At 42.8% G+C, this 24190-nt stretch overlaps 1 long non-coding RNA gene across 1 annotated transcript in view; it reads left to right on the forward strand.

Annotated features, from left to right (window-relative positions):
• Window positions 1–24190, forward strand: part of Gm36476 — an 82632-nt gene that overhangs the window by 47248 nt on the left and 11194 nt on the right. Inside the window, exon 2 of the long non-coding RNA XR_874112.2 lies at window positions 17279–17472. This is a non-coding gene — a long non-coding RNA (predicted gene, 36476). The remainder of the gene's footprint in view (window positions 1–17278; window positions 17473–24190) is intronic.

Below are 24190 nucleotides of genomic sequence, written 5' to 3' on the forward strand. Positions count from 1 at the left end.
TATTCCCGACTTTGCTGCATGGTAAAAAAAGAAAGAAAGAAAAAGAAAGAAAGAAAAAAGAAAGAAAGAAAAAAGAAAGAAAGAAAGAAAGAAAGAAAGAAAGAAAGAAAGAAAGAAAGAAAGAAGAAATAAAGGAAGGAAGGAAGGAAGGAAGAAGGAAGGAAGGGAAAGAAAAGAAAAGAAAAGAAAAGAAAAGAAAAGAAAAGAAAGAAAAGAAAAACAAAAACCTGTCTGCCCTCTCTACACTAAATGGCTACACACCATCCTGTCATGATGCCTGAGAAGACTTATTTGAAGTCAGCTTTCACATATCGTCTTCCTGGTAGCAAATATTATAACTGACATCTTCCATCTTCCTGGCTCTGGTACAGTTCTCAGCACACTCCATGTTTCTCAAGTCTGTTGAAAGAATGACTTGTGATACCCTATGAGTTATGTTTCCCCTGCATCGTCCCACTTCGTTCTCACAAGGGTCAGTGCCATTCATGGATAACCAGAGCAGAGGCTGGTGATGTAACTCAGGAGTAAAGGCACTCACTGACAAGCCTGCCTTTCAGACTCCCAAAACCATCTGGCAGAATGAGCAACCCAACTCCAAAAAGTTGTGTTTCCTCTCTCTCTCTCTCTCTCTCTCTCTCTCTCTCTCTCTCTCTCTCTCTCTCTCTTTCTTTCTCTCTCTCTGTCTCTGTCTCAAACACACACATACGTTATTTTTTTATAGAAAGAAAGAAAGAAAGAAAGAAAGAAAGAAAGAAAGAAAGAAAGAAGGAAAGAAAAGACATTAAAACTGGAAAAGAAGAATGCAGCTTGCCCAGGGACCTGTGTAAATTCCAGAGCCAGGGTTATAATCCAGATTGCTTCATTAATGTGACTACATATACAGCTGTTTCTATGTTCTAAGTGTTGGTATCTCCCCAGTTCCCGTTGAAGTCCTAACTTGCATGAGCACCTAAGGAAGGGGTCTGGTTATGATAGCAGATTCTGTATAAATGGAACTGGTGTCTTGTAGGTGGAGGGGCTGGAGAGATGGCTCAGTGACTAAGAACACTCAGTGTTCTTCCTGAGGACCCACGTTCAGTGCCCAGTACCCACCTTGGGCAGCTCACAGCTACCTGTAACACCAGTTCCAAAAGATCCAATACCCTCTTCTGTCCTCAGGTACCTGCATGAACATGATGCACAGATAGACAAGCAGGCACACACTCACATAAAACAATTCAAAACATAAAGCAAGAAACAGAATACCATCTCCATTGTCTTATAACATTAAATTCTGTCCTGTATAATAAAAATGTTCTCTTTGCTCCTGAATGCACAGTATAACTAGTTCTGTTTTTCAACTCTTCCAAGTCATTGTGTTTTAAGGATGTCCTAAAAATACGGTTTGATCTCACTACTACCAGACCATCCTAAGAGCACTACTTTTAGCATGACTGTTTTCATTCATTGTGTGTATTAATCAGACTACAGGGCTCTAGGAAAGCCTTGCTGCCACCGCCCCTCCCCCTCACCTTGTTTCCTTCTCAGGGAACAGTACACTTTAGGAGATTGTGGGATGTGTCCTCTGTTCCCCATTACCATCCACCTTCTAAGGCTTTGCCCTCATACAGAGGAGGGAAGTGATACAGAGTCTGCAGTGGGAGACAAAAAAGGCAGGGAGGGGCATTGCTTCACAGAACTCTAGACACTGGTGTGTGTGTGTGTGTGTGTGTGTGTGTGTGTGTGTGTGTGTGTGTGTGTGTATGTGTCTCTGTGTGTCTGTGTGTGTGTGTCTCTGTGTGTTTATGTGTGTGTGTGTCTCTGTGTGTGTGTCTGTGTGTGTGTGTCTCTCTCTGTACGTGTGTCTGTGTGTGTCTGTGTGTGTGTGTGTGTGTGTGTGTGTGTGTGTGTGTCTGAGAATGTGCTTTTCAATTTTTTTCACCAAAGGCCTCTGAGTCTTGTATTTTTATTTCCTCCTATGCCTGAATCAAAATTTCAATGTCTACAGAATTCTACATGGAAAGTGTACACCAACCCTTCATAACAACCTTTTGGCACCTCGGACAAGCAATGAGATGTCTACTCTCAGTTCACTATGTTTCTGTCCAACAAGTTTTAATATTTTCATTTTGTGTTTGGACTAATGGTTTGAATCTAAGTGGATTTTAGTTTTAGGATTGTTTGTTTCTTCTTATGAAATTGATATTCATTTTACCCTGAAATATAAATCCTTCTTTAAATCTGAAAATGTTTTTTGGGTTTGGGGGGTGGATTTTTAATTAATCATTTTATTTGCTTACATTTCAAATGATATCCCCCTTTAACTGTCCACAACCACCCCCACCCAACCCTCTTTCTCCTGCCTCCTCTTTGCCTATATGAGGGTGATCCCCCACTCCCCCAACCAGTCCCACCCTTCCTCTAGCATCCCCTTACACTGGGTCATCAAACCTGCACAGGACCAAGGGCCTCTCCTCCCACTAATGCCGAACAAGGTCATCCTCTGCTACTTATGTATCTGGAGCCATGGATCCTTCCATGTATACTCTTTGGTTGATGGTTTAGTCTCTTGGAGCATGGGGTGGTCCAGTTAGTTGATATTGCTCTTCCTATGGGGATGCAACCCCCTTCAGCTCCTTCAGTCCTTCCCCTAGCTCTTTCACTGGTATCCTCATGCTCAGTTTGATGGTTGCCTATGAGTATTTGCATCTGTATTGGTCAGGGGACAGTCACACCAGATTCCTGTCAGCAAGTGCTTCTTGGCATCAGCAATATTGTCTGGGTTTGGTGTCTCCAGATAACTAATATCAACAATCGGCAAATGGGACCTCAAAAAATTGCAAACATTTTGTATGGCAAAGAACCCTGTCAATGAAACAAAATGGCAACCAACAGATTGGGTAAAGATCTTTACCAATCCTATATACTATCAAAGGCTAATATCCAGTCTATACAAAGAACTCAAGAAGAACTCCAGAGAACCAAATAACCCTATTAAAAATGGGGAACAGAGCTAAACAGAGAATTCTCAACTGAGGAATACTGAATGACCATGAAGCACCTAAAGAAATGTTCAACATCCCTCGTCACCAGGGAAATGCCAAACCACACAACCCTGAGATTCCACCTCACACCAGTCAGAATGGCTAAGATCAAAGATTCAGGTGACAGCAGATGCTGCCGAAGATACAGAGAAAGAGGAGCACTCCTCCATTGCTAGTGGGACTGAAAGCTGGTCCAACCACTTCTGAAATCAATCTGGTGATTCCTCAGAAATTTGTAAATAGATCTACCTGAAGACCCAGCTATACCACTAATTGGCATGTACCCAAAACATACCCCAACATATAACCAGGACACATGCTCCACTATGTTTATAGCAGCCTTATTTATAATAGCCAGAAACTGGAAACAACCCAGATGTCCCTCAAGAGAAGACTGAAAATGTTTTAAATTCAACTGTTACTTATCTTCATTCCTGTTCCATGCAATTTTCTCTATTTTGAGTTTCTATAACTAGATTTGACACAGAGATTTTATACTATCCTCCAAATCTCGATCTTTCTTTCACCGTTCTCCTCTTTGTTGTTGTTGTTGTTGTTGTTGTTGTTGTTGTTGTTGTTGTTGTTGCTGGTGATGGTGATGGTGATGATGATGATGATTTGTTTTGTTTTGTTTTGTTTTGTTTTGTTTTGTTTTGTTTGTGTCTGTGTGTGTTTTGCTAGTCTTGGATAATTTTCTCTGATATATTATCCAATTCCCTAATTTTGTTTGCAACAATGTTCAGTTGCCAGTGCTGATTTCTTGTCCTTTTGAGGTAAGGTTTTGCTATGTAGTTCTGGTGATTGGCCTGCCAGTCTCTACAGAGATGGGACTGGCTTCAAATTTGTAGTAATCTTCCTGTCTCCGTTTAGCCTGCTTCTTAATTTCTTAATATGACCACTGTCTTCTCATTTGTTAATCTCCCTACAACTTTCATCTCATTCTTTTAAAAAGCTGTTAGGTCTTTTTAAATATACTTTGTGTTTTATTTATCTTTTAAACCTGTGTGTGAGCATGGGTGGGTGGGCATGTATGTACAACAGGATCTTTCTACATAGGCCTGGCTACCCTGCCACTTGTTGACAGGGTTAGGGTTAGGATTAGGCCTCAGATTCACAGATATCCACCTGCCCCTGCCTCCCAAATGCTAGAACTAAAGGCATGTGTTACCACGCCTAGCATCTCATTAACCATTTTAAGCACTTTTATTTAGAAATATTTCTTTTATTTATAGTTGCCTGAATAAATTCTCCCATTTGTCCACATATGGGCCCCATTTGTGTCAGCTTGCTTTCTTGCATGCTTAGTAGTGTTTTGCTGGGCAGTTCTCCTCAGTGACCTTGTTTGCTTTAGTTTGGAGATTTTTGGTTTTGTTTTGTTTTTGGTTGTTTGGTTTGGTTTTTGTTGTTGTTTGCTTTTTGCAGGGGTGAGGGTAGGGAATAAAGCATGCATCCTGGAGGTGTCTACCCAAAAGGGTTTGCTCTGGATTTTTCCAGGAGCCACCAGATTTTCTTGTCTGAGTAGAGTTTGTAGTCCTTAATGATTTGAGACTCAGGACTCTGAATACATGCAGGGCTTCTTAGGAATCTGCAGCTCCAAGGCCAGGCTCTCACTTGTTCTAGCATGCTGGCTTCGCAGTATTGAATGGAACTTTGTACACCGAAAGTCAGGTGTCCCAAGATTTATTCTGAGATAGAAAGAGAGATATACTCACACTGCACTTTGAAGTCTCAGAAGTCGCATAGCATCATTGTCACCAAATGAGTCATTTGAACCTGTCATAAATCCTTACCTAGACTAAGAGGGCCAGAACATACAGCCTTCATAAAAAAACTTGTCAAACGAGCATGTGGATTAGATATGTATACATGACTATATATATATATTGGAACAATCTGTCACAATGCTCTCTGTACTTGATAAGTTTTGACATTCATGCTCCAGGCAACCAGTGTCCATTTTTTTTCATGCTCATCAGTGTGGGCTATTTCTTCCCTCTAATGCAGCCCCTGGAGACCATGGTGAAGGCAGTCCCCCAGAAGAGAGGCATGTGTATCTCCCATTCAAACAACAAAAAACAGTAGTTTCTACCTTTCTAGCCAGACTTCAGTGGAACGTGCTGGAGACGAACACTTTCCCACAGAAATAAACTGATAAAGACTCTAAAGTGAGGACTGCCCTTGAGGGAGGCTCACAAGCAGATTGCATCTCAGTACTGATAATACATCTGGTGCAAGGAAGGAGAACTCTGGTCTCAATCCCACTTTATGAAGCCCCTGTGGAGCTCGCAATGAAGGAACAGCTACGCTTTAGTTGTGTGGGCGAGTATCATTCCTATGGTGCTTCATAGAGTACAATGGAGCTTTTCCTTTTTTCTTCTTTCTTCACAGGTGCTGAGATTGCAGGCATGTAAACATGACCATCCCACATGCACTGTTACTTCCAGCTCATAACTCAAGGTGTAAATTCTACAAATGACCTTATTTTCCTGTTGTCCTCATCTCACCTAATTATCAAGAGAAACAAAAAAACTAAATGTCATTTTAAAATGAAAGACAGATTTTTTTTTAAAGCACAATATAGGGGTGGTGAGATGGCTCAGTGGGTAAAGGCATGGGCCACACAAGCCTAATGATGTCAGTTAAATAGATCACTAAATGCACATAAATGTGGAAGGAGAGAACTAAGGCTACAAAGTTGTCCCCTGACCCCACATGTCCAGGATAGCATGTTCTTCTGCACACACACACACATTACTAATAGTAAAAAAAATTGTTATTATTAAAAATAAAAAACTGTTAAATATTTTAACTACCTAAAGCCCAATGCGTAAAAAGTGTACATATGATAAAATAAGAATTTTTGAATTGGTAGGTTATGTCTCAACATGGCTACTGGTTATTAATGTGCAACAGGATTCCATAATTGCATGTATTTTTTTCCTTCCTTTTGGCTAAAATATGGTAAGATGATGTATTTTTTTTTCTCCGCACACTTGATGTTGCTTATAAGAGAAGAAAATGATTAATAATTACAAATGATTCATCTAACAAAGAGATCAGTATAGAAAACTATGAAAAAAGTATTCCATGACTGCTGGGTGAGATTGTTAACGATGCAGAGAAAAGAACAAACCAACATGAGGTCTGCTTTCCACAGAGAGAGGATGAAACAATTGAGTCTAAAATAAATATAAATTGTGACAGATTTAGTTGTAGTTCAAGAAATGACACGTTCAGGGCAGGAGAGTCAGCTATAGGTTAAGAGCACTGGTTGTCTTCCAGGGGACCCAAGTTGGGTTCCTAGCACTCACACAATGGCTAACATTCATCTGCAACTCCAATTTCAGAGGATCTGACACCCTCTTCTGGCCTCTACGCATACAGCAAAGTCATGGTGCAAAGACATATACTGTGGGCAAAATGCTCATATACCTAAAATAAACTTGAAAATAAATACGTTTTCTTTTAAAGAAATAGAAAACACAAGGTTCCCTCCAAATGTGCAGGGGAAACGCCAGGGGCAGCATGGGAAAGCTAGCTCTTATGATCCCCTGAGAATACTTCTAGCAGAACCCCTCTATACAGTGGTAGTACCCAGCACTTCAGATTCCAGCTTAGAGCTCCAAAGACAAGACACGCAGTTGCCAAGAATCAACCCAGGTGCTCTCGGAATCAATAATTCTGTGATTATTCTCTTGGAATCAACTCTGGAGAATAATCACAGAAGGAGCCTGAAGGCGGCTGTAGGTGACTCAGTAGCCAGCATGACATCTACCAGGGAGGCAGGAATCCAGGAGACTAGAGAGGGCCTTTGAAACTAAAGGGCTGGGGAAGGCACTTCAGGAAAGGTCCCCAAGCAGTCCTGGGCTGCATAGTAATGGCAGTGGAAATGGAAGACACAGCTCAACATTGGCAACTGTCCCTTAGGGGGACTTCTACTCACTGAAAAATGAGACTCTTAACTTACACCACAAAAGAGAAATTTAGTACAAGTCTGTATGAACCATAAATGGAGTTTACTGAGAACGACTGTGTGGGGGTTGGGTGGTGGTAGTTGTACATATCAGGGGGGCGTCTTGGTTACTTTGCTACTGCTATGGAGAGAAAGCATGACCAAGGCAATGTATAGAGGAAGGCGTCTACTGGGGCTCATGGGTGCACAGGGCTAGTCCATGACTCTTATGGTGGGGAGCATGGCAGGAGACAGGCATCATACTGGAGTGGTAGCTGAGAGTTTATATCTGATCCACAGGCAGGAGACAGGGAATGCTATGGGCTTTTGAAACTCCTCCATTAGGCTACATCTCTTAATCCTTCCCAAATATATGGGGGCTATTTGCATTCAGACCTCCACAGTGCCCATGGACTGCTCAAGAAAGAAGTTATCAAAGTCACATCTACGTGTCTTAACAATAAACTCTCTCTCTCTCTCTCTCTCTCTCTCTCTCTCTCTCTCTCTCTCTCTCTCTCTCTCTCCCTCTCTCTCTCTCAGAACACACACACACACAGTATTGTTGATCTCACACCTGCCCATTTCCCTGTAGCTCAGACTAGTCCCAAACTTGTTATGAAGCTGAAGAAATTGACTTACCTGTCTCCATCCCCCTGAGTTCATGCTAGGGAAGTACTCTACCAACTGAACAAATGCTTATAAAACAAACTTTGGTTTTGCTTTATTTTGTTTCGTTTTGGAGATAGCCTGATGTAGCTCAGGCTGGCCCTGGACTTGTAATTTTCACACCTTTCCTGAGTCTTGGGATAAGAGTAATGTTCCATCACTTCTGACTTAAAGAACTTCTCTTTAGTACATGAGGTTACAAAGTGGTATGTCAGGTATGTTGTCTGTGTTTAAAGACAGATAAAAGATGCATAGGCCAGAAGGTCAAAGGGATTCATAAGGTACTTAGGTTACAGTGTCAGCGCCTGTTTGGTGTGCCTGTACACCTGTGTGTGGATGCATGTGTACAAATTTGTGTTCAAATTTGTGCTGAGGCAGGAGGACACCTCATATCCATCCAAAGACTTCACCTGGGGATCCATCCCATAAACAACCACAAAAACCAGACACTACATCGGATGCCAACAAGAGATTTCTGACAGGAGCCTGATATATCTGTCTACTGAGAGGCTCTGCCACTGCCTGACCAATACAGCAGTAGATGCTCACAGCCATCTATTGGTCAAAGCACAGGGTCCCTAGTGAAGGAGCTAGAGAAAGGAACTATGGAGCTGAAGGGTTTGCAGCCCCATAGAAGGAACAACAATATGAACTAACCAGTACCTCCAGAGATCCCTGGGACTAAACCACCAGCCAAAGAAAACACATGGTGAAACTCATGGATCTAGCTAAATATGTAGTAGAGGAAGGCCTGGTCGGTCATCACTGGGAGGAGATCCTTGATCCTGGGAAGGTTCTGTGCCCCAGTAAAGGGGAATGCCAGGGCCAGGAAGAGGGAGTGGGTAGGTTGGGAAGCAGGGGTTGGGGGTAGGAAAAAGGGGATCTTCAGAGAGGAAACAAGGAAAGGGTTTAACATTTGAAATGTATGTAAAGAAAATATCAAATAAAAAAGCATTTGTTATGATTTTATAGGATGATAACTAGTTAAAATCTTCAACATTTTTGAATGATGTCTTTTGGCAGACACAGGTGAATCATAAAGTAATAAAATGAACTTTGAAGGACCCCCACAGACACGTATCCCCAAAAAGATTTTGGAATTTTTTATCTCTACTCCCAGTTTCCAGTGATTGTATATTTGCAGGAAAGCAGAAGCATACATTGCTGTGTTTTCTGACAGCTTTTTATTCCCTTAGACTATGCTTTGATTCAATGAGAGCTATTACAGAAATACTGATGTATTTGACATTAATGTGTTCAACACCATCATCCACAGAATTTTCACAGTAGCTAAATATTTGACAACAAGGATGCAGCATGGGTAAGTTTTCCAACATTAAGTTCCTATCCAGAGAGTTGGACACACTCTCCACACTGAATGTATGATGGACTTTGCAGTTTAGTCTGGCTGTAAAGAAACTATGGAGCCCAAGTTCCATGAAGAATGCAGAGATCCATCTGGGTCTGATATCTGTGGGATTTCATGATCACACCTGAAATAACAAGGATCTTAAGAGTAAAGAGTTGGAGAACACTATGTTAGTCATAAGAATAAATGCAATGTACTCAATTGTAACTGAAAGCTGACAGTCAATATATACTGTCTATAGACTTACCAAAATATCAAATTAATTACAAGAACAAATAAACAAACAATAAATAACAAAACTTGGAATCAAAACAAGAAAAAACAAATAACTAAACTAATCAAAACTCAAACCAAAATCAAACCACAAAAATTGTGCAAAGCAAAATTCTTAGTCTGCTCATTTTGTAGCACAGCCTTACGGCCTGTGGCTGTCCTTGGCAACTTAGTAGAAAAGCAGTTCCTGGAGGTAGCAATCTTTGCAGGAGAAATTTAAGCAACACTCTCCTTTTGGAATGTGGGTCTGAAGGATATGGCCTCCCAAGTCAAAGCAGAACACAGGTTGTAGACTTGGACCCAAGGTTTTACAATTTTGTTGACTGATCTCGATGTAATTATTGATGATGACCCATCAGGAAAGATAAATTTGCACTCAGATTCTTCCTGGATGCCCAGCAGCTCTTGATGTGTCTCAGCATTTCTCTGAGTCCCTTTAAATGTGCACTCTTCCTGGGCCAGAGGCTAGATGAAATTAAGGCCTGTTCATACCAAAGAAACCAAAATAAAGGAGGAGCATACAGCCCATTACAGCCATGGTTATTAGGGATGAGAGGCAACAGTGGTGTATTTTTTGTGCACACACAGTGCTCCTCCTCCACACTTCTCTTTGAGGGAGATCATGTCGTTGTCTGTGCCATGTTATGCTTTCTGCTGGACTATTTCACACTTAGGAAAGGAAGAAAGAAAGGCCTGTTAAACATTTGTCAATTGAGCTGCCTCTTCCAGAACAGCTCTATTCAGCTGGACAAACTAACATGACCTATCAGCTGAGATCATAACGTGCATCCCAAGTGTCATAGAACACCTGAGCTTGGAATTGTTTCTCACCTTTTAAAAACTGCTAGAAACACAACTGTCAACTGCACATTATACTGGAGTTCTAAAAAACACCACATTTCCCCAGGTGTGCGGGGAATGGTTCTATTTACTTAGGGGTTGTAGGACTGCTTAGATGGTTATCTGATCCTGATTTAATCTTGGTCCCTAGTCTGTCTACAAAATTGTCCATTTCATCCAGGCTTTCCAGGTGTGTTGAGTATAGGCTTTTGTAGTAAGATCTGATGTTTGTTTGTTTGTTTTATTTCCTTGGTTTCTGTTGTTATGTCTCCCTTTTCACTTCTGATTTTGTTAATTTGGATACTGTTTCTGTGCTCTCTGGTTAGTCTGGCTAAGGGTTTATATATCCTGTTGATTTTCTCAAGAACCAGCTCCTCGTTTGGTTGATTCTTTGTCTACTTCTTTTTGTTTCTTTGGTTGATTTCAGCCCTCAGATTGATTATTTCCTACAATCTTCTCCTCTTGGGTATTGTATTAGTCAGGGTTCTCTAGAGTCACAGAACTTATGGATAGTCTCTAGATAGTAAAGGAATTTATTGATGACTTACAGTCATCAATATATATTTGCCTTTTTTGTTCTAGAGCTTTCCGATGTGCTGTCAAGTGCTAGTGTATGATCTCTCCACTTGTTTTCTGGAGACACTCAGCGCTATGAGTTTTCCTCTTAGCACTGCTTTCATTGGGTCTCATAAGTTTGGGTGTGTTGTACCTTCATTTACACTACACTCTAAAAGGTCTTTAATTTCTGTCTTTATTTCTTCCTTGACCAAGTTATCATTGAGTAGTGCATTGTTCAGCTTCCATGTGTATTTGGGCTTTCTGATCTTTTTGATGTTAGACCCTGGTGATCTGAAAAGATGCATCAGATTATTTCAATGTTCTTGTATCTGTTGAGGCCTGTTTTGTGAACAAGCACTGGTTTGATTAATGTTTGAGAGTATATTTCCATCAAACCTACTCCCACTAGTATACTAACAATGACAAAGAAAATGAGATATGAGACATCTATTCCATGAGTTCCTAATTGTTCTCAGACCAGCAGTAGAGAAGCCCACAAAGCTGGCAAAGGTAAGTGAGGTCACACAGGGACCTGAGAGCATACTGCTGCTTTCCTGCTGCTTTCCTAAAGAATGCTCTAGAGGATTATCATACCTAGACACCCATAGATTCGTGTGCACTGGACACCAAAGGGCTCAACATACTTTGCTTTTGTCACTCAGCTTCCTCAAGTATAAGAAGTCCCCCAATTTAGAGGGATTTGAAGGTATAAATAAGCCCCAGTTGCTAGAGGTACCTTAAAAATTGTGTTAAGAACAGAGAACTGATTGAGAATCAGAGACCAAATGCTTACCAAGAGCAAAGTCATAGCTCAATAAATAAGAAAATCTGAGTAATAAGCCATCAAGTGAAAACTGAAAGTAGCAGACCATGGACCACTAAGGTTGGTCCATGGCCTTCAGGTAGATCTATGTGGGAATTTCTAAGGAACCTCCATATTGATTTCCATAGTTGTCATAGCAGTTTGCAGTCCCACCAGAAATGGAAGAATGTTCCTCTTTCTTCAAATTCTGACCATGTGTTTAAACATGAGTTTTTGAACTTAGCATTCTTCACTAGAAAGTATACTGCTGGACACCAACCTCAGGGTCATTTTGGTTTTATTCCCTGAAGACTAAGGACGTTGCACACTTCTTCAGTGCTCTCAGCCATTCAAGATTCATTGTGAATTTTTTGTGTAGTTCTATACCCCATTTTTAGATGGTGTTCTTAGCTCTTATGGTGGATAGCTACTTGAATTCTTTATATATTTTGGATATTGGCCATGCATTGGATGGGGAGTTGGTAAACATTATTTCCGAATATGTAGCTTGCCAATTTGTCCTATTGGCTATGCCCTTTGTCTTATAGAAGCTTTTCAGTTTCTTGTGGCCCATTTATAAATTTTGATGTTAGAACCTGAGCTATTGGAGTTCGTTTATGATATTTATCCCCATTCCCATGAGTTTGAGGCTCTTTCCTGCTTTCTCTTCCATTAGATTCAGTGGGGATTTGGCTGCACTGATGAATCTGCCTTTAGTTTTAGCTTCAATAGCTGCTTGGCTGGACTTTTTGGTCCTTGAGTTCATAAGCCTTCTTCTTTGGTTTGGAAATTCTGGAGTTGCTTGAGACCATTCTGATCATCACCCCTAAAAGAGAGAGAAGCCTTGCATATTATCAGGTTTATTCTGGCCAAAATGCAGAAGAGTATATTTCTCTTATCCTATTTTGAAAGGACAGATGACTATCTCTCTGATGCTTATTTTCTGGATGGAAAGACTTCCTTTGCAATAGGTCTGCAGTGTCAAAGACATATAGGTTAAAATACTCATAGATGTTTTTTGTTTCACCACTCAACCAAGGCATACTATGCTTTCTTTTCTCTCTTCTCTCTTCTTTCTCCTCCCTCCTCTCTCCTCTCTCTCTCCTCTCTCCTCCCTTCTCCCTTCTATCTTCTTCTCTCATCTCTCTCCTTCCTCCTCCCTCCTGCTTCCTCCATTCTCCCTTCTTCACTTCTCCCTTCTCTCTCACTTTCTCTCTATGTCTGTCTGTCTCTCTCTCTCTCTCTCTCTCTCTGTCTCTCTCTGTCTCTCTCTACCTTTCTTCCTCTATCTCCCTCTCTCCCTTTCTCCCTCTCTCCTGATGGAGCCTAAACTTTGATGGCCTGATTTCTCCTATTCAGAGAGAAAAACAAAAGATTCCTTGGAGATTCATGTGGAGAAAAGGGATTTTCTGGGACTTCCTGCCATTCTCTCTGGGAGGGAATGAAATTAAGTTAATTAGATACATTTGGATACATATTAGCTTTATTTAGCATTGTTCTGGCTACGTCTTGAGTCTAAAGGAGATATTGCTAGCATAGTAAGTTTCTTGGTTTTCTTTGTTGCTAGCTTTGGAATATAGTCCAGTGTTAGTGAATATAGGCATAATTTAAATTTTAGCCCAAAAAGTATTTGGGGAATTGGGTGTGGTGCTGCACACCTGTATTCACAACAACTAGGTGAAGAAGGAGGGCCCAGATTCGGGAGCCAGCATAAGCTACATATTGAGACTCTGGATCCAGAGACAGGAGAAGAAAAAATGGCGGCTGGGATGTAGATCTGGGACAGAGCATATGCCAGTGCAAGGCTTGCCCTAGCATCACTAAAGTAAATAAGTAAGGAGAATCAAAGTGTTTTGCTGTTGGGAATGAGCAGGTAGGAAGATATTTAGCAAAGCATTCCTTAATTGTGGGTGGGAGTGGGTAGCAGATAGGTAGTTACAATTCTAGCTCAGTTTAAAACTGTGGGAGTATTTACAAAATACCTTAAGTGGAGAGAGGCTTGACTATACTTCATTGCCTAAAATGGATTTTATTTTCAAATGGTTTTTAACCTGTTGGCATTAGCTGTTGGCAGTATACCAGTTAATAGTCCAGAATTAATGGACACTTAGGAAGGGAAGTGTTATAAAGCAAAAAGGCCACAATACAAGCTAGAGGTTGTACAGTTCCACTTTCTGCTTGGATGGTGAGAGTCTTTGGCTATGTGGGCTAGGACCACAGAAGTTCCTGTAATCGACAGCACTGTTGCTCACAGAATGTTTTTTTTTTTAATCTGGGTATCAACTAAGAAAATTGACACAGGGCAAATTTTTTGAATGTGAAGTTCTGAGTATGGAATACAAATTGATTGCGGAGTCAGTTTCATATTGCTGCCAGGGCAGCCTTCCAGTCTGTGTTGGTTCCATCTGTAGTCCTTTGGCTCTACACTGATCAGGAACATGAGCCCTGCACCATGGCTTCTCAAGTACCCACTCATGGTTTTCAAGATATGACACATAACTCTTAAGTTCTATCACAATTGAAGGTAAAACCTTAGGACATGGGATTATACACTTTAAGTGACTCATGATTCTGCTTGTGAGCAATTGATTAGTTCAGAATAATTGTAAGTACTAATAGAGTGTTCATAAAGTTTTAATCAGCTTTGATGTCTCTTGTACTTTGGAGGTGTGGTATGGCACCTTATTAGGGAGAAAACTGACTGGGGGTTCAGCTTTACTCCTTTCTGTTTAACCCTGACTGTAGCATCTATACACTGTATGGCCAAGACTCTTTCTTGCTTTTGTTTGTTTGTTTGTTTGTTTGAAACAATATCTTGCTGTGTAGCTCTTGCAGGCCTGTTACAATGTAACCCACACTGGCTTCCATTCTTGGCAGCACTCATACCTTAAACTCCAACATGTAAGCTTTCAACAAGATTAGTGATATGTTCTACATGGAAGTTTCATTGTATAGCCCAGGCTGGCCTCTGCCTCTGGAATTCTGTAACCAAAGGTATGCTCTATAATGGCTCACCAATGGAGATCTCAAAGTAACAGTAATAAAAAGGAATTCGTGAGCAGCAGGGGAGAAATATTTGAAAATCTAAAACACTAAAGAAAGTCAAGGAACTTTTTATGAACCAAATGAGACAATGTGCTATGTATTTGAAATTGTAGTAGGCATTTTGAGAAATAGATTTTGATGCAGGAGACCTGCCATAAATTCCAAGTCAGATTGGGCCTGAGGTATGCTAGGGGACTCCCTCAAAACAAAGAAACACACTGAACAAAGAAAAGACAAGTGGATGTCCCTTAGGTCAGAGAACCACTGTGAAAGCTTTGAACTAGGAGAAGCAGTTAGTAGGTCAGATACTATTTTAAATTGGGGATTCCTTGAAAGTTTCTCAGAAGCCATGATCTTTCACCAGGGTTTTCCCCTGAGCTGCCTTTAGTGGGAAATGAGGCAGCTTTCCTTTCTTTGCCTACACAGTATTTTCAGCCATCCTGGGTTTCCTCTACAGCTGCAGATGCTGTAGAGTTGCAGTCATTTACTTAGCAGGAACCAGCTTAGACTGGCTTTGCTTTTCAAAGTTACAGGCCTTAGGAGCTGGCTACTGAATTCTGTGTTGATCAGAGCGGGCTGCATGGCTAGGTTTTTATAAGTAACAGATACCTGAACTTTGAGGAATTAATTGCCTGGCTCCTGGATGTGAAGCTGTGCAATGTGTCTCTAAGCAATCAGCATCCTTTCAAAGAGTAAGAAATGGAACCCGTCTTCTTTCCCAAATAGGCATGGGCCTTAGACCACCTTTCACTTCAGTCACCCTTGACTGGATTCTGGGAAATGTTACTATATAAAACCCGAAAGTGTAATGTGTAGGTTGAAATACAGGATAGCTGCCAAAGTGACCTTTCACTATATAGAGTGTGGGGAAGAGAACATTAGAATCATAATCACATTTTGGTCCCAGCTTGTGCCCTCTGTCTTCTTTACATTAAAAGGAAAAGTCTGAACTGTGTTAGGCCTTTTACTAGGGGTCTTTGTCTTGACTTGTCTGTGACCAAATAGTCAGACTAAGACAAAGGTCAATAAAAGGGCATTGTTTTGTTTTTGGCCGTGTATAGGCTTTCTGTACTCTAGGCACTGATCTGGATCTCCGACCAAGTTCATTTAATGCTATTGTTTCTTAGAAAGTTCTCGGCATGTGTACTTGTAGGTACAGAAGTTCATACTATAGGGCCAGAAGGACGTTTGAAGTCCATTTTACCCCATGTTTTCCCTCGATAAAGGGAATAACTGAAGCACAAGAGAGGCTGTCTCTGTGTTTGAGAAACATGGCAGCACTCTCTTGCTGAATGACCTAAAGGGATTTCATGTTTTCAGTGTAGTTAAAATCTCTTAGAGCTGGCAGCGGATCATTGCTGGGCTTAAGATTGCACCTGAAACCTGAAAGAATCAAAACCCCAAATCTTAGTTTCCAGGAATTTTCAAGGTCAAGGCTAAGTGACAAACTAAGGGAGGAACCTGAAGGGCTAAAAGAATTGATCTACTGAAGAGAACACCCCCTCCCCCCCCCCCCCCCCCCCGCCAAGTCGGTAGGGACTTCACCATTGGAAAATCACTAACAGCACTGTGAAGTTTTCTAAGGTGGACAGCAGGAAGCCTGTCCTTTTCCTACCCTCTCCCTCAGCCCCTCTTCCCCCACCTGTGTAGGATTTTGAGGTTGAATGTGCATTGTGCACTGCTGCTGCAAGGTAGCTCTTCCCTGTGGCTGTGCTGAAGCAGCTGGCCAGGGAAGCCTGGGAGCTGAGGCTCCAGCCTGTGGATTCTCTTTCCTCAGACTTTAGTCTGGACCAGGGAGAGGTGTTCTCTCCTGTGGATGTGTGTATATATATTCTTTACTTTATACTTTGTTCACGTAGTTCGGTGCATTCTTCCAGGCATTCTGGATGGGCGCTTTAGCCTAGACATTTATTTCGGCATATTGTCATCTTGCGCTGCATGCATGTCCTCTCTTGTTTCTGAGTCCTCACCATGCCCTTCCCAGCTTCCTGTTAGCCAAAGGGAATCACTCTTTCTGAAACAAAAGCTCTCAGAGCAGAGCCTAACCTCCCAGAAAATGCTCTTCTCTACCTAATGCGCCAGATGGGGGTGGGCCCGAAGCTAAACAGCACTGTAGAGGTGGCCTAAATTACCGGAAGCCCCGGACAGAGGTGTGGAGGTAAGGTCCTAGCAATGGTGCTGAGTGAGGGTCCGTAAGACCCAGTTCTTCTCCTGTGCAGAGGGAACTTTTACTTAGCTGGAATGGTACCTTGTAGTCCGAGTATGTGGAGGGATTCGGGGTTCAGTGTGCACCCCAGAACATAGGAGATAGCTCCATGTCCCCCTTTCCCTCAGGAGCCTTCTCCTCACTCCTGCTGCCTAGAACAAGGGGAGGAGGATCTCCACTGCCTGGCCTGCTGCATCATGCCCCTGCCTATCTCTACTCTCCATTTCCTCTGAGCCCTCCAGACCCTAGGAAGAGTGAGAGGGCGGTCCTTCGAGGCTTATCTCGACATCTGTCATCTCATTCTGGTGCTGGTCATATCCTGGGTCAGCAACACCAGAACATCCCAAGGCTGGGTGCCCAGGCGTGAAGTGCACAGAGGACCCAAGAGGTCTAGGCAGGGGAGGCTTGTGATCCAGGGTCCCGGGTCCAGGGTGCTGCGCAGAGGGGATCGCGGAAGATGGTGCTAGCTAGGGGCAGGGCTCAAACTTTCAGGCAGAGCCCAGCAGCTGACCACAGCCCCTGGGGCACTGCTGTGTCCCTGCAGGAATCAGAGAGGATGCCTGGGCCTGCAGCCAGCACCACCCTCAGGGCTTCACAGGAGGAGCTGTCCCTGGGGCCAGTGTGGTTTGCCCCACTACTGCAGAACCTGGAGAGGATTCATCCAACAGTGAATTGGAACAGGAGGGGCCCCAGAAGCTCATCCATAAAGTGTCCACCTCTGAACAGATGGGGACCAAGGTAAGGCTCAGGCGTGGACCTGTGAGAGGGCTGTGGGCAGAGGGAATGCTCTGGGAGATCCCTGGAAGTGGTATCCAGAAGAGTGGTGCAGGAGGGCCGGGGGGGTGGGGCGGCCTGGATGGGGCGTGGCCTGGCGCAGAGGACTGGAAGGTGCTTTAGGGATTCCTGAGGTGGGTTGAAGAGATATCTACGGTGTGTTCTGGAACACTTGTCTAGCCATCATAGCAAGCATCTTGAAGCACGGTTAGAGCTTGGTGGCGAGTTCCCACCTAGGAAACTTAAAGGGAGTTCGGTTGTTCACCCATGAGCTGCATGCTATGGAAGCCCTGCTGGAAGCTGTATTCTGCCAGCCACTGTGCTTTCCCACCCACAGCAAGCTGAGCAGCTTGAGTCTCTCAGTCAGTTTCCCTTGGGTGCTGTGCCCACAGGCTGCCCAGGCTTCTGTGTTGCAGGTTCCCTCAAAGTGTAGGGCTCAGACATCCATGGTGGTTCATCACAAATTAATTTCTTTAGGGTATTTCAGGGTCTGGTAGTGCTTTTGTGGCATTTTTGTGCTGATTAGTCTCAAAGTTGAGCTTTCCTTTAATAATGAAGGCAGAGGCTACTGGATGTTAAGGGACTTAGATATTTTAACATTCTTCTTAGTTTAGAAGTCTTCAACACCTAGACTGTCGTTAGTGGAGGAGTTAAAGCAAGATTTTGAGGAGGGAAATGATTAAATTAGTGGATGCTCCCTCTAGTAACAGATTTGCAAAAGCAATTCATCTACAGTCATTTCATGACAATTAGCTGCCTAAGGCTTATGGGAGTCTTACATGGAAACAATTTGGACTTCAGTTACCAGAGTCAAAGGTTGCTTCAGCCATGTTTACTCAGACATCTTGGAACTACTGTTTAATGGAGACAGATTTGAAGTTCATAGCATTTGTAATTTTTCTGAATTTCGATTTTTTGAAAACTAAAACTAACCATACTTTTAACTTGTGAAAAATTTTTCAAAACAAAACAAAACAAAAACAAAAATAAACAAACCAAAAGACACAAAACCCTGGCCGGACAGTGGTGGCACAAGCCTTTAATCCCAGCACTCCTGAGGCAGAGGCAGGCAGATTTCTGAGTGCAAGACTGGTCTACAAAGGATGTTCCAAGACAGCCAGGACTATGCAGAGAAACCCCGTGTCATAAAAAACAAAACAAAACAAAACGAACAAACAAACCTGAAAAAGTGAATTAAAGAGAAAAATGGCAGGTTTCAAAAATGGCACATCATATACTTATATGCAATGGTCAAAATTCCATGCCTATTAATATCAATATCGGCTAGTAAGAATCATGCCATTTGAAAAAAATTAGGGATGGCATAAATTGAACTGAGGAAGTAAGATTGAACAAAAAATTTGATAGAGGGCACTATTAAGTTGTTGGCTTAATGAACATGAAAGATTGTAATGTTTAATTTTTGGATAAAGCATGTTTATTACGGCTACAATAAATCTAAGAAAATGTTTTTGTTTGTTTGTTTTTGTTTTGTTGTTGTTGTGGTTTTTCGAGACAGCGTTTCTCTGTATAGCCCTGGCTGTCCAGGAACTCACTTTGTAAACCAGGCTCTCTTCAAACTCAGAAATCTGCCTGCCTCTGACTCCTGAGTGCTGGGATTAAAGGTGTTTGGGTTTTTTTTTTTTGGACTTTCTGACAAACATTTGCCACGATTATGGCTAATTATCAAGTTTTGGAATACTGCTTCTGATATTCATATCAGAATATCAGGAAATCTGCATTTTATACTGGCTCATATGTCAGTATTTATAAAAAATGGTTTTGTGTTCAAACATCTGAAGTCACAGTAATAAGTTGCTAAGACTAATGGGCCTCTGCCTCATGGCCCACCTCCTGCAGTCCAGGCTGTAACTTGTGCTGTGGTGCCCATCATGGTGGCTCTTAGCTCACATACTGCTCCTGAGAGGAGAAGGTGAGGTCTGTGGAGGAGGTAATTTAAGTAGAGCTACTAAAGGTAACAGTGGGTTCCTAGTCTTTGGGAATTATCCAGGTAAGAAGAGAAGCACCCTTAGGAGAATGAAGATATTTCCTCATCTTCTCCCTAGGAGTATAAGGTGAGAGAGGCTTGAAAGGAGGCACAGGCCCCAGATTTGGCTAAGGCTTAGTTGGTTTTGAGGCCACACTAACAGTGTTTTCTCAGTTATCCTGAAGATACATCAAGACCCTCTAAGTATGATGGGTTAGGATTACTAATAGTGCGTTTAGTTCTGCATTCACACACTTATACATACTACATGCTTACATATAGATGTGCAAATGTGCTCCTGATCGAGTTGTGTAGTTAGGTGTATGGCCCACAGGTGAGTGTGTTGTTCATAGAACTTGAAAATATTTGAGGGGAGGAGCAAGGACTCAGACTGTAAGGTGCTTGCTGTGTAAGTGGAGGAACTGAGGCACATCCCCAATACTCATGTGTCTTTGTTGCCTTTTTGTTGCTGTGATAAAAAATACCTTGACCAGCAGAGCTTATAGAAGATTGTTTTGGGGCTTTTACTTCCAGAAGCATAAGAGGTCATCCTGGTGTGGAGGCATGGCTGCATGAGGCAGGCATAGCAGTAGAAGCAGGAAGCTGCAGCATGATGCACTGAAGGCCTGGAACAGAGAGAGCCAACTGAGAGCAGTGTGAAGCTTTAAATTCCCAGACCCTGCCCCCCCCCCAAGTGAGGTACTTCCTCCAGAAAGAAACTCCTAATTCCTTCCCAAATAATGCCACTGACTGAGGACCAAGTGTTTACATTCCATAGACTGGGGGCATGCTTGTGTGGAGTGGGGGTAGGGAGGGGTCAGGGATGGGGGCAATCATTCTTATTCTGACCCCTCTACCACATTTGATAAAAGACAGGTGCTGGGGAGGCATTCACAGGAGGATCCCCATGAGTTGTTGGCCAAGCCAATCAGAGATTCAGGTTTAAGGATCAACCTTGTCCAAAAATTAAAGAGCAAAGTGACTAAAGAAGACAGCTGCAGGTCATAGTGATGCCAGCCTTTAATCCCAGCACTTGGGAGGCAGAGGCAGGTGGATTTCTGAGTTTGAGGCCAGCCTGGTCTACAAAGTAAGTTCCAGGAAAGCCAGGGCTACACAGAGAAATCCTGTCTCAGAAGAAGAAGAAGAAGAAGAAGAAGAAGAAGAAGAAGAAGAGGAGGAGGAGGAGGAGGAGGAGGAGGAGGAGGAGGAGGAGGAGGAGGAGGAGGAGGAGGGGGAGGGGGAGGGGGAGGGGGAGGAGGAGGAGGAGGGGGAGGGGGAGGGGGAGGGGGAGGGGGAGGGGGAGGGGGAGGGGGAGGGGGAGGGGGAGGGGGAGGAGGAGGGGGAGGGGGAGGGGGAGGGGGAGGAGGAAGACAGCTGACCATGACCTCATCGAATATGTGCTTGTGACGTGCACGCGCGTGCGCACACACACACAAATATCTTTCCATGAATGACTGCATAGTTATTAAATACTTGCAATGTGAATATTATCATTAGAACAAGCCCACTGACTTTAGTTCCCATTGAAGATCCCCGGGGTCATTCCCCTGTTTGGCAGGCAGTGAACAGTGCAGAACAGTTTGGGCTGGGGAGGCAGCTCACTGGTAGACTGCTTTGCTAGCATGCATGAAGCTCTGGATTTAGTTCCCAGTATTGCATAGAAACAAGGTGCAGTGTCACTCACCTGGAATTCTAATGCTCAGGACATAGAGGCAGGGGATCAGTGCTGCAAGGCTCTCCTCATTTACAAAGGGAGTCCCAGGCCAGCCTGGGCTACATCAAACTCTGTCTCAAAACCAAACTAACAAAAGGCCAGAGTTTAAGTAATTAACCTTGTTTGAAATACTTTTTGTAAATATTTCATGATACACTAAAGGATTTGCATACTAAAATGGACATTGCTTTACTTGAGACATTTGAAAAGTGTCTAGGCATTCTCTTAATTGAAAACATTGTACAAGCTGGCAATGGGTATTTTAATTATACTGCTCAGAAGGCTGAGGCAAGAGGATGGTAAATTTGACTATAGTCTGGCCTATCTTGTAAGGCCCTATCTCAAAACAACAATAAGACATGTATGTAGTCAGACATACTGTCTTAGTTAGGGTTTCATTTCTATGAAGAGACACCTTGACCAAGGCAACAGAGGGAGAGCATTTAATTGGGGCTGGCTTACAGGTTCAGAGGTTCAGTCCATTATCATCAAGGCTGGAGCATGGCAGTATCCAGGCAGGCATGGTATAGGAATATTTGATAATTCCACATCTTGTTCCAAAGTCAAGCAGGAGAAGACTAGCATCCAGGCAGCTAGGAGGAGAGTCTACAAGACCACCCCCACACTGTCACACTTCTTCCAATAAGGCCATGCCTTCTTTAACAAGGCCATACCTCCTAATAGTGCCACTCCCTGGGCCAAGCATATTCAAACCCACACATACTAACAATACAAGAGGCTACAGGAAAGGATTCTAGCCATGAGAGAAATCCCATCTTCCACTGATCTCTGGTTTCCTCTCAGAGGCAATCGTAAGTGATGTTTTCTTGCGGTGCTTCCAGAAAATCTCTATGCACTTACAAGTGTTATATATTATTTATGTACAACATACACGTAAGAATATATATATATATGTATATGTATATATACACACATATAAACACACACGCATATATATATGCATTTATACATTTTTTTAAGATAACCAAATAACATGGTATATACCTGTAGTCCCAGCACCAGGGAAACTGATGCAGGAGGATTGCCTAAAGATCAAGGCTAACTTGGGTGACATAGTGAGACCCTCTCTCAAAAAATAAACATTTAGAAAATAACACTGTCTATTTTTGTATTCGTAGATATTTCTACACACACACAATGTGTATATATTCTGTTTAAAAACTGCTAGTAGGACTATTCCCTAATGGCTTTCTGAATATTTACTTCCTTCTTTTTAGTGATAGTAGGCCATTCAGATGAGCTGTGCTAAATTGCTTTCAGCAGTTCAAAGTTGGCAAAGTGTAGACAGTTTCATTTGGTTGAAATAACACGGTATGAGATCATTTAATTAATCATTTTAGTGGGAGGAAATTGGTGGTTTTAGGACAGTACACTAATCTCACCATTTTGGGGGGCGGGGTAGTGTATAGGACAACTTTTAATGTAAAGAATAGGATGTGTGTGTGTGTGTGTGTGTGTGTGAGAGAGAGAGAGAGAGAGGGGGAGGGAGAGAGAAAGACACGGAGGAGGGAGAGGGAGGGAGGGAGAGAGAGAGAGACAGAGACAGAGAAACAGAGAGAGAGAGACAGAGACAGAGAAACACAGAGACAGACAGACAGACAGACTGACAGACAGAAAGACAGACAGGCAGAGAAAAAGAAGTGTGCTGGCCAGCCGGCCACCATCCGGACCAGAGGACAGGTGTCCACCTGGCTTGGGAGGCGGCCCCAGCCTCAGCAGCAGCGGTCGCCATCTTGGTTCCGGGACTCAGCAGAACTTAGGAAATTAGTCTGAACAGGTGAGAGGGTGCGCCAGAGAACCGGACAGCTTCTGGGACAGGCAGAAGCACAGAGCCGCTGAGGCAGCACCCTTGGCGGGCCGCAGACAGCCGGCCACCGTCCGGACCAGAAGACAGGTGTCTGCCTGGCTTGGGAGGCAGCCTCAGCCTCAGCAGCAGCGGTCGCCATCTTGATTCCGGGACTCCCTGGAACTTAGGAATTTAGTCTGCACAGGTGAGAGTCTGCACCACAGAAGCTGACAGCTTCTGGGAACTGCCAAAGCAACACAGCTTCTGAGAAAGTCCCTGTTTTGGGCCTCTTCTTAGGCCAGCAGGAGGTCCAAAAACAAGATATCTGCGCACCTTCCCTGTAAGAGAGCTTGCCAGCAGAGAGTGCTCTGAGCACTGAAACTCAGAGGAGAGAATCTGTCTCCCAGGTCTGCTGATAGATGGTAACAGAATCACCAGAAGAACAATCTCTAAACAGAGTCAACTATAACTACTAACTCCAGAGATTACCAGATGGCGAAAGGTAAACGTAGGAATCTTACTAACAGGAACCAAGACCACTCACCATCATCAGAACCCAGCACTCCCACTTCGTCCAGTCCAGGACACCCCAACACACCTGAAAACCTAGACCTAGATTTAAAAGCATATCTCATGATGATGGCAGAGGACACCAAGAAGGACTTTAATAAATCACTTAAAGAAATACAGGAGAACACTGCTAAAGAGTTACAAGTCCTTAGAGAAAAACAGGAAAACACAATCAAACAGGTAGAAGTCCTTACAGAAAAAGAGGAAAAAACATACAAACAGGTGATAGAAATGAACAAAACCATACTAGACCTAAAAAGGGAAGTAGACACAATAAAGAAAACTCAAAGTGAGGCAACACTGGAGATAGAAACCCTAGGAAAGAAATCTGGAACCATAGATTTGAGCATCAGCAACAGAACACAAGAGATGGAAGAGAGAATCTCAGGTGCAGAAGATTCCATAGAGAACATCGGCACAACAATCAAAGAAAATGGAAAATGCAAAAAGATCCTAACTCAAAATATCCAGGAAATCCAGGACACAATGAGAAGACCAAACCTAGGGGTAATAGGAGTGGATGAAAATGAAGATTTTCAACTCAAAGGACCAGCAAACATCTTCAACAAAATTATTGAAGAAAACTTCCCAAATCTAAAGAAAG

Source organism: Mus musculus, chromosome 14, assembly GCF_000001635.26.
Source record: "Mus musculus strain C57BL/6J chromosome 14, GRCm38.p6 C57BL/6J".
NCBI lineage: Eukaryota > Metazoa > Chordata > Mammalia > Rodentia > Muridae > Mus > Mus musculus.